Below are 15,708 nucleotides of genomic sequence, written 5' to 3' on the forward strand. Positions count from 1 at the left end.
ATATGTTGGCAATAAGCATTTAAATGGTTCTCAAATGCCGCAAACATGTTCTATTATTTAAATGATAGAATTTGAGACCATTATATGGTCAGGAAAATCATGTATCTGACCATTCAATTTTTTTACTTTTTTGCAGAGAAAAAAATATTTTTATAGTTTACGTATAGACATGTCTACAACCATTACATGGCCATAAAGACCATGTACATTGTTTTCGTGACCATTTAATTTTTTAATTTTTTTGCAGCGACAAGAATTTTATAAAAACATTGAGCAGGTACACACGATATTCATTTTGCGCGTCAGTCGTGTGTTGATTGTTTCTTGGAATGGACGGAGAATACGGAATTATTGTGTTTTGTGTTAATTTATTTATTCAGAAATGGCACGTGGTTTTATGTGAATACAAACAAGGAAAATGTAATTGAAAAAAATATACCTGGTTTTTGTTCTGCATTTTGATATATGGTATAATTTATTTTTATATGCAGTTACATGATGTCTAACGTTTTCCAGGTCCGCTAGTAATCTGAAGCTATATGCCCCTAAAATTTGCTTACGCCTTACACAAAATGCAGGACACTCCGCATCATGACAGCTCATGCAATAGTCATTATACTTCGCACCAATAGTTTTTGCAAAATCGCCTATCAGGCAGCGACCCGTTATAGCAGATATCAGGAGTGATATCTGGCGTCTCGAGAACACTAGCATATCTAGTGTGCGGTTTAAGTTTAAATGGGGCCATATTTGCTTGGTGTCGTTACAACCCTTACAATTCTCCCATCGAACATTTGCCACCATGACAGCCTTCTCACGCAGTAAGAGCTTGCAGGTAGCCAGAGGCACACCAACAGATTCTAGTTCCCCTGGAATATGTAAGCTAGTTCCTAGCCTTGCTAGCTCATCTGCTTCGCAGTTCCCCGGTATGTTCCTGTGGCCAGGCACCCATATTAGGTGAATATTGTGCTGCTCAGCCATCTCATTGAGAGATTTGCGGCAGTCGATGGCCGTTTTCGAGTTGAGGAACACAGAGTCCAAGGATTTTATTGCAGGTTGACTGTCTGAGTATATATTAATGCCAATATTGCTTGGAGCATTACTTCTCAGCCAATTCACCACTTCTCTTATTGCTAATATTTCAGCCTGAAAAACACTACAGTGATCAGGTAATCTTTTCGCTATTCGAAGTTCCAGATCTTTAGAATATACTCCGAAACCCACTTGGCCATCCAATTTGGAGCCATCAGTGTAGAAATCAATATATCTTTTATTCCCCGGTGTCCGTGTACACCACGCCTCACTGTTGGGTATTAGAGTCTCAAACTTTTTGTCGAAAAGTGGACTCGCCAAAGAGTAATCCACTACGTTAGGCACATCTGGCATTATTTTGAGGACCGAACTGTGACCGTAACATTTTTCCCACCGCAGCGATAGCTCGCGCAACCGCACAGCCGTTGTTGCAGCTGACTGTTTGGCCAAAATGTCTAAAGGCAATAGATGCAGTATGACATTAAGGGAGTTTGTTCCTGTCTTGCTGAATGCACCTGAGATACACAAGCACGCCATACGCTGAACTTTGTCTAAACTTGTCGGCCACCAGACTACAACACCATATAGCATTACAGGTCTAACCACTGCCGTGTATAGCCAATGTACAATTTTTGCTTTTAGTCCCCACTTTTTCCCTATTGCCTTTTTGCACGAGTATAAAGCTACCGTTGCTTTCCTCGCCCTTTCTTCAATATTAAGCTTAAAGTTCAGCTTCCTGTGCAAAATAACGCCAAGGTTATATATAATTATATATAGCTCCCATATAAACCGATCGCCAGATTTGACCTCCGGTGCCTTTTGGAGAAGCAAAATTCATCCGATCTGATTGAAATTTGGTACGTGGTGGTAGTATATGATATTGGAAAACCATGCCAAAAGTGATCCATATCAGTCCATAATCATTTATAGTCCCCATATAAACCGATCCCGAGATTTGGTTTTGGAGCCTCTTGGAGGAGCAGATTTCATCCGAGTGAGTTGAAATTTGTGGATGACAGTCTTTCGTAGAAGTTTCTACGCAATCCATGGTGGAGGGTACATAAGATTCGGCCTGGTCGAACTTACGGCCGTATATACTTGTTATTATTCAAAATAGTTCCCTTCAAGAGCGATACAACGATTATAACGACCTTCAAATTTTTTGATACCATTTTGCTAGTACTCCTTCGGTTTTGCCTCAAAATAGGCCTCAGTTTCGGCGATCACCTCTTCATTGCAGCCAAATTTTTTCCCTGCGAGCATCCTTTTGAGGTCCGAGAACAAGAAAAAGTCGCTGGGGACCAGATCTGGAGAATATCGTGGGTGGGGAAGCAATTCGAAGCCCAATTCATGAATTTTTGCCATCGTTCTCAATGACTTGTGGCACGGTGCGTTGTGTTGGTGGAACAACACTTTTTTCTTCTTCATATGGGGCCGTTTTGCCGCGATTTCGACCTTCAAATGCTCCAATAACGCCATATAATAGTCACTGTTGATGGTTTTTCCCTTCTCAAGACAATCGATACAAATTATTCCATGCGCATCCCAAAAAACAGAGGCCATTACTTTGCCAGCGGACTTTTGAGTCTTTCCACGCTTCGGAGACGGTTCACCGGTCGCTGTCCACTCAGCCGACTGTCGACTGGACTCGGGAGTGTAGTGATGGAGCCATGTTTCATCCATTGTCACATATCGACGGAAAAACTCTGGTGTATTACGAGTTAACAGCTGCAAACACCGCTCAGAATCATCAACACGTTGTTTTTGGTCAAATGTGAGCTCGCGCGGCACCCATTTTGCACAGAGCTTCCGCATATCCAAATATTGATGAAGGCTATGACCAACACGTTCCTTTGATATCTTTAAGGCCTCTGCTATCTCGATCAACTTCATTTTACTGTCATTCAAAATCATTTTGTGGATTTTTTTGATGTTTTCGTCGGTAACCACCTCTTTCGGGCGTCCACTGCGTTCACCGTCCTCCGTGCTCATTTCACCACGCTTGAATTTTGCATACCAATCAATTATTGTTGATTTTCCTGGGGCAGAGTCCGGAAACGCATTATCAAGCCAACTCATTATCAAGCCAAGCCTCTGCTATCTGATCAACTTCATTTTACGGTCATTCAAAATCATTTTGTGGATTTTTTTGATGTTTTCGTCGGTAACCACCTCTTTCGGGCATCCACTGCGTTCACCGTCCTCCGTGCTCATTTCACCACGCTTGAATTTTGCATACCAATCAATTATTGTTGATTTTCCTGGGGCAGAGTCCGGAAACGCATTATCAAGCCAAGTTTTTGCTTCCACCATATTTTTTTCGCTTCAGAAAAAAGTATTTTATCAAAACACAAAATTCCTTTTGTTTTCATTTTTTTCACAATAACAAAAGTTGCTTCACAAAAGACGCTCTATCTCACAAACTAATTGACTTACGGACGTCAAATTTTGACACGAATCATTTGAAGGTTGGTACTATATAAAAATAATATGCATTTAATACTAGCGACGCCATCTATGTGTCAGACCGGGGACTTATCAGCCAACAATGTGAAGAAGTTTTAAAATGGCAAGGTCATCGGCAAGTATTACCACAACCCAAGTAATTCGATTGTGGATGACAGTCTTTAGTAGAAGTTTCTACTCAATTCATAGTTGAGGGTACATAAGATTCGCCCTGGCCGAACTTACAGCCATATATACTTGTGTTTTAATTGAAAAATATTTTTAAATATTTTGGTGATAATATATGTGTACAAATATAATATTATATTTACAAAAAAATTCGAATGTGACAGTGATATCTTATGTTAATGTTGCACAACTCCCTATTATGCATTCTGAACGTGTATACGGTCCAATCGGAGGATCCCATCGCCGCATCTCCTGGGAAGCATACAGTCAACATATCGTCATTAAATTGAATTGCATCATTACGGATGACAACTTTTTATCGTCGCCACTCATCTTTATTCAACGCGACATCAACTCATTGTTGGGATTCAAAGGCAGAGCCAATGCGGAGCAGAGTCATTGCCTAGTAGATGCTAGGATACTCCTAGGTGGTTTGTACTGTAATTCTGTTGAAGTTTACAATTTACTGTGGTATAGAAATCACTTTTATAGCCTAAAGCTATGAATGGTAAATTTGACCTGCGTAAAAATGTACATGCTTCTGGATCCCACTGACCCGCGGACCAGGTTTTGTAGATCGAATAATAATTGTGATCTCTAACCGGCGCAGAGTAAATAGGTGGACTGGCGGCCACCAAAAATGTCAATATTGCCATACGTCTTAATTAAAAACAAAAACATTTCAATTTATCCACGCAACATAAATCACAATCTTGTGGCAACCGCTAATGAAATTCTCTATAGCAAATAACCACTGTCGTAATGCATTCGGGAACACATCAATTGATGGCAGATTTCATGAATGAGACTACTTCAAAATGTCTATTTACATATCATCTTCATTTTACATTTTTTCCTGTTTGCTTCCTTTTCAACCATGCAAGCTTTTGTTTGTGATGTTTCCATTGTCACGGTTGTGAAGCTGGTGCTCCCCATTCCATCTCTAGGGAATGCTATAATGGTTTGGATACTGTCGTAAACGACATGTCACAAGTGAACCTTACACTTATCTACGTTCTTCGTTATATGTTTTTGAGTTTTACAATGATAGGGGTGATGAAGAAACGCTTATTTCAAGTACATGAAAGAATTTCATTATAATCTATCCCATCATCATGAAGTACCTAGAAATGTTATTTTGCTCGCTTTAATTTTTTCGCAGACGACGAAATTCGTAGAATAAGTGCTTGATTTCAGTGCATTAGTTTCGGTTTCCAATTCAAACTGTAGGGATTATATAGGGATAATTTGTGAAAAACAAATATCATATTTATACCCTGCGCCACACTGTGGAACAGAGTATTATAAGTTAGTGCATATGTTCGTAACACCCAGAAGGAGACGAGATAGACACATGGTGTCTTCGGCAATAATGCTCAGGGTGGGTCCCTGAGTCGATATAACCATGTTCGTCTGTCCGTCCGTCCGTCTGTGAACACATTTTTGTGATCAAAGTCTAGGTCGCATTTTAAGTCCAATCGCCTTCAAATTTGGCACATGTTCCTAATTTGGGTCAGAATAGAACCCTATTGATTTTGGAAGAAATCGGTTCAGATTTAGATATAGCTCCCATATATATATATATATATATATATATATATATATATATATATATATATATATATATATATATATATATATATATATATATATATATATATATATATATATATATATATATATATATATATATATATATATATATATATATATATATATATATATATATATATATATATATATATATATATATATATATATATCGCCCGATATGCACTAATATGGACCCAGCAGCCAGAGTTTTATACCGATTTGCTTGAAATTTTGTACAAACTTAACACTTAGTCGTATAGTTAAGTGTGCAAATTTGATTGAAATCGGTTCAGAGTTAGATATAGCTCCCATATATATCTTTCGCCCGATATGGACTTATATGGCCCCAGAAGTCGGATTTTTGGCCGAATTTAGTTGAAATTTTGCACTAGCAGTACAATTGGTAGTATAGTCAAGTGTGCAAAATTTGATTGAAATCGGTTCAGATTTAGATATAGCTCCCATATATATCTTTCGCCCGATATGGACTAATATGGTCCTAAAAGCCAGAGTTTTGGCCCAATTTGGTTGAAATTTTGCACAGGGAGTAGATTTAGCATTGTAGCTATGCGTGCCATATTTGGTTGAAATCGATTCAGATTTAGATATAGCTCCCATATATATATTTCGCCCGATATGCATTATATGGACCCAGAAGCCAGAGTTTATCCCGATTAGCTTGAAATTTTGCACAAGAAGTACAATTGGTAGTATAGTCATGTGTGCCAAATTTGATTGAAATCGGTTCAGATTTAGATATAGCTTCCATATATATATATATTTCGCCCGATATGGACTTATATGGCCCCAGAAGCCAGAGTTTTGGCCCAATTTGGTTGAAATTTTGCACTAGGAGTACAATTAGTAATATAGTCATGCGTTCCAAATTTGATTGAAATCGGTTCAGATTTAGATATAGCTCCCATATATATGTTTTTCTGATTTCGACAAAAATGGCCAAAATACCAACATTTTCCTTGTTAAATCGCCACTGCTTGGTCGAAAATTATAAAAATGACTCTAATTTTCCTAAACTTCTACTACATAAATATCGAGCGATAAATCATAAATAAACTATTGCGAAGTTTCCTTAAAATTGCTTCAGATTTAAATGTTTCCCATATTTATACCCTTCACCCCTACTGTGGTACAGGGTATATTAAGTTTGTGCATTTGTATGTAACGCCAAGAAATAGTGGTCATAGACCCATCTTTTAGTATATCGATCGGTTTAGAATTAAATTCTGAGTCGATTTAACGATGTCCGTCTGTCTGTATATGTAATTTTGTGCACAAAGTACAGCTCGCAATTTAAGTCCGATCGTCCTCAAATTTGGCATAGGGCCGTTTCTTGGGACATACACAATCGCTATTGGTTTTGGAAAAAATCGGTTCAGATGTAGATATAGCTGCCATATATATTTATCTCCGATTTGGTCATAGTTAGCGTGTTTATTAACCGATTTTCTTGAAATACCGTACATCCAAATATTTTATGAATCTCGAAAATCTTGCAAAATATCAGCCAAATCGGTTCAGATTTAGATATAGCTCCCATATATATCTTTCGTCCGATTTAGACTCATATGACCACAGAGGCCAAAGTTTACTACCGATCTTCGTGAAATTTTGCACAGAGGGTAGAATTGACATTCTTCCAATGCTTCGTAAATTTGATTGAAATCGGTTCAAATTTAGATATAGCTCCCATATATATCTTTCGTCCGATTTGAACTTATATGGGCACAAAAGCCAGAGTTTTGCCTTGATTTGCTTCAAATTTTGTACAAGGGGTACATTTAATAGTATCGTTAAGTGTGTCAAATTTTGTTAAAATCGGTTCAGATTTAGATATAGCTCACATATATATCTTTCGCCTGATTTGGACTAATATGGTCTCAAATGCCAGAGTTTTGCCCTGACTTACTTCAAACTTTGCACAAGCAGTACTTTTAACGATACTATTGTATGTATATATATATATCTTTCGTCCGATTTGAACTTATATGGCCTCAAAATCCAGGGTTTTGCCGTGATTTGCTTCAAATTTCGCACAAGGAGTACGTTTAGTAGTATCAGTAATTGTGCCAAATTTGGTTTGAAATCGGGTCAGATTTAGATATGGTTCCCATATTTATATCTTCCATCCGATTTGCACTCATATGACCAAGGGGCCAAAGTTATACTCCCATTTACGTGAAATTTCGCAGAGATAGCAGAATTATTATTCTAACTATACATGTCAAATTTAGTCAAAATCAGTTCAGATTATATGTAGCTCCCATATATACGTACACCAGAGTTGGGGAAATATGATAGACTGTTACACATTTTAGACCCATTTTCAATGGAAGTTTCCTCCAATTAACTGGATAGCGTTAGCCGATTTAAATTTTATTTCTAGAGATTTTGTAGAAGTAAAAAAATTGTCTCCTTTATATAGCTTCCAACAAATGTAAAGTAGTTGAGATGGTAACACAAATTTTGGCCTGCATAGGGGTAAAGGGTATAATATAGTCGGCCCCGCCCGACTTTAGACTTTGCTTACTTGTTTTTGTCTGATTTTTACCTATATGGCAAAAAAAAAGCCAGAGTTTTATTCTGATTTGCTTCAAATTTTGCCCAAAGAGTACGTTTAATAGTATTGTTAATAGTGCTGAATTTTGTTGAAATCGGTTCCAATTTAGATATAGCTTCCATATATACCGTTTGTCCGATTTGCACTTATATGGCTTCAAAAGCCAGAGTTTTGCCCTGAGTTGATTCAAATTTTGCATAAGGAGTACGTTCAAAAGTATCGTTAAGTGTGCCAAATTTGGTTGAAATCGGTTCAGATTTAGATATAGCTCCCATATATATCTTCCGCCCGATTTACACCCATATGATCACGGAGGCCAAAATTATTCTCCCATTAACGTTTTTTGCTGAGATAGCAGGATTATTATTCTAACTATGCATGTCAAATTTGGTCAAAAATCAGTTCATAGTTAGATATAGCTCCCATATATAAAGGGTGATTTGTTAAGAGCTTGATAACTTTTTTTAAAAAAAAACGCATAAAATTTGCAAAATCTCATCGGTTCTTTATTTGAAACGTTAGATTGGTCCATGACATTTACTTTTTGAAGATAATTTCATTTAAATGTTGACCGCGGCTGCGTCTTAGGTGGTCCATTCGGAAAGTCCAATTTTGGGCAACTTTTTCGAGCATTTCGGCCGGAATAGCCCGAATTTCTTCGGAAATGTTGTCTTCCAAAGCTGGAATAGTTGCTGGCTTATTTCTGTAGACTTTAGACTTGACGTAGCCCCACAAAAAATAGTCTAAAGGCGTCAAATCGCATGATCTTGGTGGCCAACTTACCGGTCCATTTCTTGAGATGAATTGTTCTCCGAAGTTTTCCCTCAAAATGGCCATAGAATCGCGAGCTGTGTGGCATGTAGCGCCATCTTGTTGAAACCACATGTCAACCAAGTTCAGTTCTTCCATTTTTGGCAACAAAAAGTTTGTTAGCATCGAACGATAGCGATCGCCATTCACCGTAACGTTGCGTCCAACAGCATCTTTGAAAAAATACGGTCCAATGATTCCACCAGCGTACAAACCGTGCAAACAGTGCATTTTTCGGGATGCATGGGCAGTCCTTGAACGGCTTCTGGTTGCTCTTCACTCCAAATGCGGCAATTTTGCTTATTTACGTAGCCATTCAACCAGAAATGAGCCTCATCGCTGAACAAAATTTGTCGATAAAAAAGCGGATTTTCTGCCACTGATTTTGGTAATAAAATTCAATGATTTGCAAGCGTTGCTCGTTAGTAAGTCTATTCATGATGAAATGTCAAAGCATACTGAGCATCTTTCTCTTTGACACCATGTCTGAAATCCCACGTGATCTGTCAAATACTAATGCATGAAAATCCTAACCTCAAAAGAATCACCCTTTATGTACGCCAGAGTAGGGGAAATATGGTAGATTGTTTCATATTTTAGACCCATTTTCAATGGGAGTTTTCTCCAATTGACTCACACAGAGAATACATTTAATATGCTATTTAAGTGTGGCATCTTAATCTAATATGTCCAAAATACCCACATTTTACACAAAATTCTGTGATGATTTCCCCATATCGTAGTCATATTCTACACACTGTAATGCCAAACTTTTCACAGAATGGTCGAATTTTAAATAAAGCTCCGACTTTTTTTTCTTTTGCATCTACGTCGTGATAAAGCCAACATGGGTTTTGCTAATCTTTGGTACTCTCATCCCCGTAAATACGGCCAAGGCTCCATATGCTGCCGTGCCTGCTCTAACCGTCATGGTTTGATCCGCAAATATGGCTTGAACATTTGCCGTCAATGCTTCTGAGAATATGCCAACGATATTGGCTTCAAGAAGTTGGATTAAATCATCCTCTTCTCCAATGACTATATCAATACAAAGGAAACACCACACCCTAAAACAAATGAACCCAAGATGAGTTGAGTCACCATCAAATGGATATTATGATTGTTTTAGGGCAGGAGTTTTTTTTTTTTAATAAAATGGACTCAATTCTTTACCTCATATTGTTGGAAAGTCAATTTTCCAATACTTAATAAAAAAAAAAATAAAAACAAAAAAACTTGTAAAAATATCACCCGAATTGGCCAAATAATATATCACAACCCACAATTTACCACATATCTTGGCGAGATTTGATCTAGAGGTTGTCGTGACTCACGCATGAGTCGTGAGTCACGCTCATGTCAACGGCGTGCGTGAGCGTGATTAACAAACCAAAATGACGTGCGTGAGTAACGAAAACAATATCTTAGCGAGTGCGCGTGAGTAACGAATTACGTTCACGAAAATAATCCCGCTCTCCAACATAAAACGCTTAAAAGTCAAATTCATTTGCAATTTTAGTGACACCTAGGATGTTAAGAATTTAATAACGCTCTCGATTTTAATCCTGCTCATGATTTCAGACACGTCCCTCAGGTAAATTACTCATAAAATATTCGTGAGTCACGACATATTTCGTGAGTCCCGATATTTTTCGTGAGTCACGGTATTTTTCATGAGTCACGACATTTTCGTGCGTGAGTACAAGTTTTCTTTTCGTGAGTGTGCCTGAGCGTGAGACCTACCAAACAATATCGTGCGTGAGTGTGCGTAAGATATTTCCGTCGTGAGTGTGCGTGAGTGTGCGTAAGATATTTCCGTCGTGAGTGTGCGTGAGCGTGAGTAAAATATTACTCACGTGCACACCTCTAATTTGACCAATATCCTTGTAAAATCGCCACTGCTGAGTAGCAAAAATTTTAAATATTACTAAAAATTGTCCTATATCTCGAATACATATGTATATGTTTCATCCCAGGATGTTAGCCGATTTAATTTTTAATACTAGCGATTTTGTAGAAGTACAAAAATTTGTCTCCAAATCGTTTCAGATATAAATATTTGTGTATAGGAATATAAATTTTGATAATAACTCCCGACAAATTTGAAGAAGTTGATATGGTAACACAAATTTTGGTCTACATAATGGTAAAGGGTATAATATAGTCGGCCCCGCCCGACTTTAGACTTTACTTACTTGTTTGTTACTAAAATTGTGTTCCAACCTAGTGCATTAGCCAACTTAAATTTTGAGTCTATAGATTTTGTAAAAGTCTATCAAATTCTTTCCAAATCGAGTGATATTTAAATGTATGTATTTGGGACAAACCTTTATATATAGCACCCAACACATTTGACGGATATGATATAGTATGTGGTGCAGGGTATAATATAGTCGGCCCCGCCCGACTTTAGACTTTCCTTACTTGTTATACCCACCACCATAGAATGGTGACGGGGGTATAATAAGTTTGTCATTCCGTTTGTAACACATCGAAATATCGATTTCCGACTATATAAAGTATATATATTCTTGATCAGGGAGAAATTCTAAGACGATAAAACGATGTCCGTCTGTCTGTCTGTCTGTCTGTTGTAATCACGCTACAGTCTTCAATAATGAAGCAATCGTGCTGAAATTTTGCACAAACTCGTCTTTTGTCTGCAGGCAGGTCAAGTTCGAAGATGGGCTATATCGGTCCATGTTTTGGTATGGTCCCCATATAAAACGACCTCCCGATTTGGGGTTTGGGCTTATAGAAACCGTAGTTTTTATCCAATTTGTCTGACATTGGAAATCTAGAGGTATTTTAGGACCATAAAGAGGTGTGCCGAAAATGGTGAGTATCGGTCCATATTTTGGTATAGCCCCCATATAGACCGATTTCCCGATTTTACTTCTTGGGCTTCTAGAATCCGAAGTTTTTATCTTATTTGCCTGAAATTGGAAATCTAGAGGTATTGTAGGACCACAATTATGTGTGCCAAAAATTGTGAGTATCGGTCCATATTTTGGTATAGCCCCCATATAGACCGATTTCCCGATTTTACTCTTGGGCTTATAGAAACCGCAGTTTTTATTCAATTTACCTGAAATTGGAAATCTAGAGGTATTGTAGGACCACAAATACGTGCGCCAAAAATTGTGAGTATCGGTCCATGTTTTGGTATGGTCCCCATATAAAACGACCTCCCGATTTGGGGTCTTGGGTTTATAGAAACCGTAGTTTTTATTCAATTTGTCTGAAATTGGAAATCTAGAGGTATTTTAGGACCATAAAGAGGTGTGCCGAAAATGGTGAGTATCGGTCCATATTTTCGTATAGCCTCCATATAGACCGATTTCCCGATTTTACTTCTTGGGCTTCTAGAATCCGAAGTTTTTATCCTATTTGCCTGAAATTGGAAATCTAGAGGTATTTTCGGGTCATAAAGAGGTATGCCGAAAACGGTGAGTATCGGTCCATATTTTAATATAGCCCCCATAAGAACGATCTCCCGATTTAACTCCTTGGGTTTCTAGAAACCGTAGTTTTTATCTGATTTACCTTAAATTGTAAATATTCTGGTATTTTAGGCTCACAAAAACGTGTATCGGATTAAGTTTTTATCGGTCCATTTGGTAATGCCTCCATATAGACCGACTTCACTTCTTGAGGGTGTAGAAAGCGCACTTATCATGAAAATTGCTTGAAACTCAATGTAAAATTTCCAGATTTTACTTCTACAGATTTAAGATTTCAAATCAAAACGTTATTTTATAATTTTCTTGCACACTTACAAGAGATGTTAATGATTCCTCTAAAACTCAAACAAAAATGGTTCTTATAAATCCAGAATCTGATATAGTCCTCATAGGTGAAATCTTTAAATTTATCTTCGGGAAGTGTCCTCAAGTCCTCAAGCTTCAAGTCCTCAAAGGAACCCCTAATATTTGGTTCATGGTGGTGGGTATTTAAGATTCGGCCCGGCCGAACTTACTGCTGTATATACTTGTTTTATACTAACTTTGTGTTCCACCCCAGATCATTAGCCGACTTAAATTTAAAGTCTATACATTTTGTAAAACTAAAATTTTTTCCAGATCGGGCCAGATTGAAATATATGTATATGGGAACATAAACCTTTATATGTAGCACCTAACACTTTTGACGGTTTTGATATGCTATCGAAAATGTAGATCTACAAAGGGTATAATATAGTCGGCTCCGCCCGACTTTAGATTTTCTTCACTTGCTTTTAACTGTTGCTAACGCAGACACCTGCACATTTATCCTATATCTACTTAAACGCGTATGTACCTCAAAACCCAAAAATCAAGTTTTCCGATTTGCTTGAAATATAACAAGTATATACGGCCGTAAGTTCGGCCAGGCCGAAGCTTATGTACGCAATCCATGGTGGATTGCGTAGAAACTTCTTCTAAACACTGCCATCCACAATCGAATTACTTGGGTTGCGGTAACGCTTGCCGATGGCACGTTGTCTTAAACCTCCTAACACCGTCTTCTAAATTGTAAGCAAGTCCATAACATACGTGGTATATATTAAACTAACAAAATTTTCTATAGAAATTAAATTTTAACAAAATTTTCTATAGAAATTAAATTTTAACAAAATTTTCTATAGAAATGAAATTTTAACAAAATTTTCTATAGAAATCAAATTTTGATAGATTATTTTTGGCTCGAGCGGCAACCATGATTATGAACCGATATGGACCAATTTTTGTGTGATTGGGGATCGGCTATATATAACTATAGACCGATATGGACTAATTTTGGTATGGTTGTTAGCGGCCATATACTAACACCACGTACCAAATTTGAACGGGATCGGATGAAATTTGCTTCTCTTAGAGGCTCCACAAGCCAAATCTGGGTATCGGTTTATATGGGTGCTATATATAATTATGAACCGATGTGGACCAATTTTTGCATGGTTGTTAGAGACCATATACCAACATCATGTACCAAATTTCAGCAGGATCGGAAGAAATTTTTTTCTCTTTGAGCCTCCGCAATCCAAATCTGGGGATCGGTTTATATGGGGGCTATATATAATTATGAACCGATGTGGACCAATTTTTGCATGGTTGTTAGAGACCATATACTAATACCATGTACCAAATTTCAGCCGGATCGGATGAAATTTGCTTCACTTAGAGGCTCCGCAAGCCAAATCGGGGGATCGGTTTATATGGGGGCTATATAGAATTATTGACCGATGAGGACCAATTTTTGCGTAGTTGTTAGAGACCATATACCAACATCATGTACCAAATTTCAGCAGGATCGGAAGAAATTTTTTTCTCTTTGAGCCTCCGCAATCCAAATCTGGGGATCGGTTTATATAGGGGCTATATATAATTATGAACCGATGTGGACCAATTTTTGCATGGTTGTTAGAGACCATATACCAACATCATGTACCAAATTTCAGCCGGATCTGATGAAATTTGCTTCTCTCTGACGCTCTGCAAGTCAAATCGGGGGATCGGTTTAAATGGGGGCTATATATAATTATGAACCGATGTGGACCAATTTTTGCATGTTTATTAGGGACCATATACCAACATCATGTACCAAATTTCAGCAGGATCGGATGAAATTTTTTTCTCTTTGAGCCTCCGCAATCCAAATTAGAGACCATATACCAACATCATGTACCAAATTTCAGCCGGATCGGTTGAAATCCGACCTACATCAATAACAACTACTTGTGCCAAGTTTCAAGTCGATAGCTTGTTTCGTTCGGAAGTTAGCGTGATTTTAACAGACGTACGGACGGACGGGCAGACGGACATGCTTAGATCGACTCAGAATTGCACCACGACCAAGAAAATATGTACTTTATGGGGATCTTAGAGCAATATTTCGATGTGTTACAAACGGAATGACAAAGTTAAATACCCCCCATCCTATGGCAGAGGCATAAGCGTAGGAAGACCTCTGGGGAGGGGGCTTAGACCCCCCCAGAAAAATTTTAGCCCCCCCCCCCAGAATTTGAAAACCTATTTACTATTTTACATTTTTTAAAAATTAAACAAGTATATAGTCGTACAACGCACAAAGTTCCACTAAAGACTTTCATGCACAATCGAATTACTTGGGTTGTGGTAGAAGTCTGATAATTATGAAATAAAGCTGTGGTTGAATTTATGATTTAGTTGAATAAAAAATAGTAATTGATATTAAAACTATTCTTTCATAAATTAATATTAGGTTAAGTTAGGTTAGGTTAGGTGGCAGCCCGATGTATCAAGCTCACTTAGACTATTCAGTCCATTGTGATACTAAAGGGTGATTCGTTAAGAGCTTGATAACTTTTTTTTTTAAAAAAACGCATAAAATTTGCAAAATCTCATCGGTTCTTTATTTGAAACGTTAGATTTGTCCATGACATTTACTTTTTGAAGATAATTTCATTTAAATGTTGACCGCGGCTGCGTCTTAGGTGGTCCATTCGGAAAGTCCAATTTTGGGCAACTTTTTCGAGCATTTCGGCCGGAATAGCCCGAATTTCTTCGGAAATGTTGTCTTCCAAAGCTGGAATAGTTGCTGGCTTATTTCTGTAGACTTTAGACTTGACGTAGCCCCACAAAAAATAGTCTAAAGGCGTCAAATCGCATGATCTTGGTGGCCAACTTACCGGTCCATTTCTTGAGATGAATTGTTCTCCGAAGTTTTCCCTCAAAATGGCCATAGAATCGCGAGCTGTGTGGCATGTAGCGCCATCTTGTTGAAACCACATGTCAACCAAGTTCAGTTCTTCCATTTTTGGCAACAAAAAGTTTGTTAGCATCGAACGATAGCGATCGCCATTCACCGTAACGTTGCGTCCAACAGCATCTTTGAAAAAATACGGTCCAATGATTCCACCAGCGTACAAACCGTGCAAACAGTGCATTTTTCGGGATGCATGGGCAGTCCTTGAACGGCTTCTGGTTGCTCTTCACTCCAAATGCGGCAATTTTGCTTATTTACGTAGCCATTCAACCAGAAATGAGCCTCATCGCTGAACAAAATTTGTCGATAAAAAAGCGGATTTTCTGCCAACTTTT

General features: G+C 37.8%; 1 protein-coding gene and 1 pseudogene across 2 annotated transcripts in view; both read left to right on the top strand.

The window, feature by feature from the left end:
- dpr10 (defective proboscis extension response 10) overlaps positions 1 to 15,708 on the top strand; it is a 799,057-nt gene that overhangs the window by 378,212 nt on the left and 405,137 nt on the right. The gene's annotated exons all lie outside the window — the stretch shown is intronic.
- LOC142235247 (small ribosomal subunit protein uS14-like) lies at positions 9,463 to 9,794 on the top strand (annotated as a pseudogene).

Source organism: Haematobia irritans, chromosome 4 (genome assembly GCF_050003625.1).
Source record: "Haematobia irritans isolate KBUSLIRL chromosome 4, ASM5000362v1, whole genome shotgun sequence".
NCBI classification, from domain to species: domain Eukaryota; kingdom Metazoa; phylum Arthropoda; class Insecta; order Diptera; family Muscidae; genus Haematobia; species Haematobia irritans.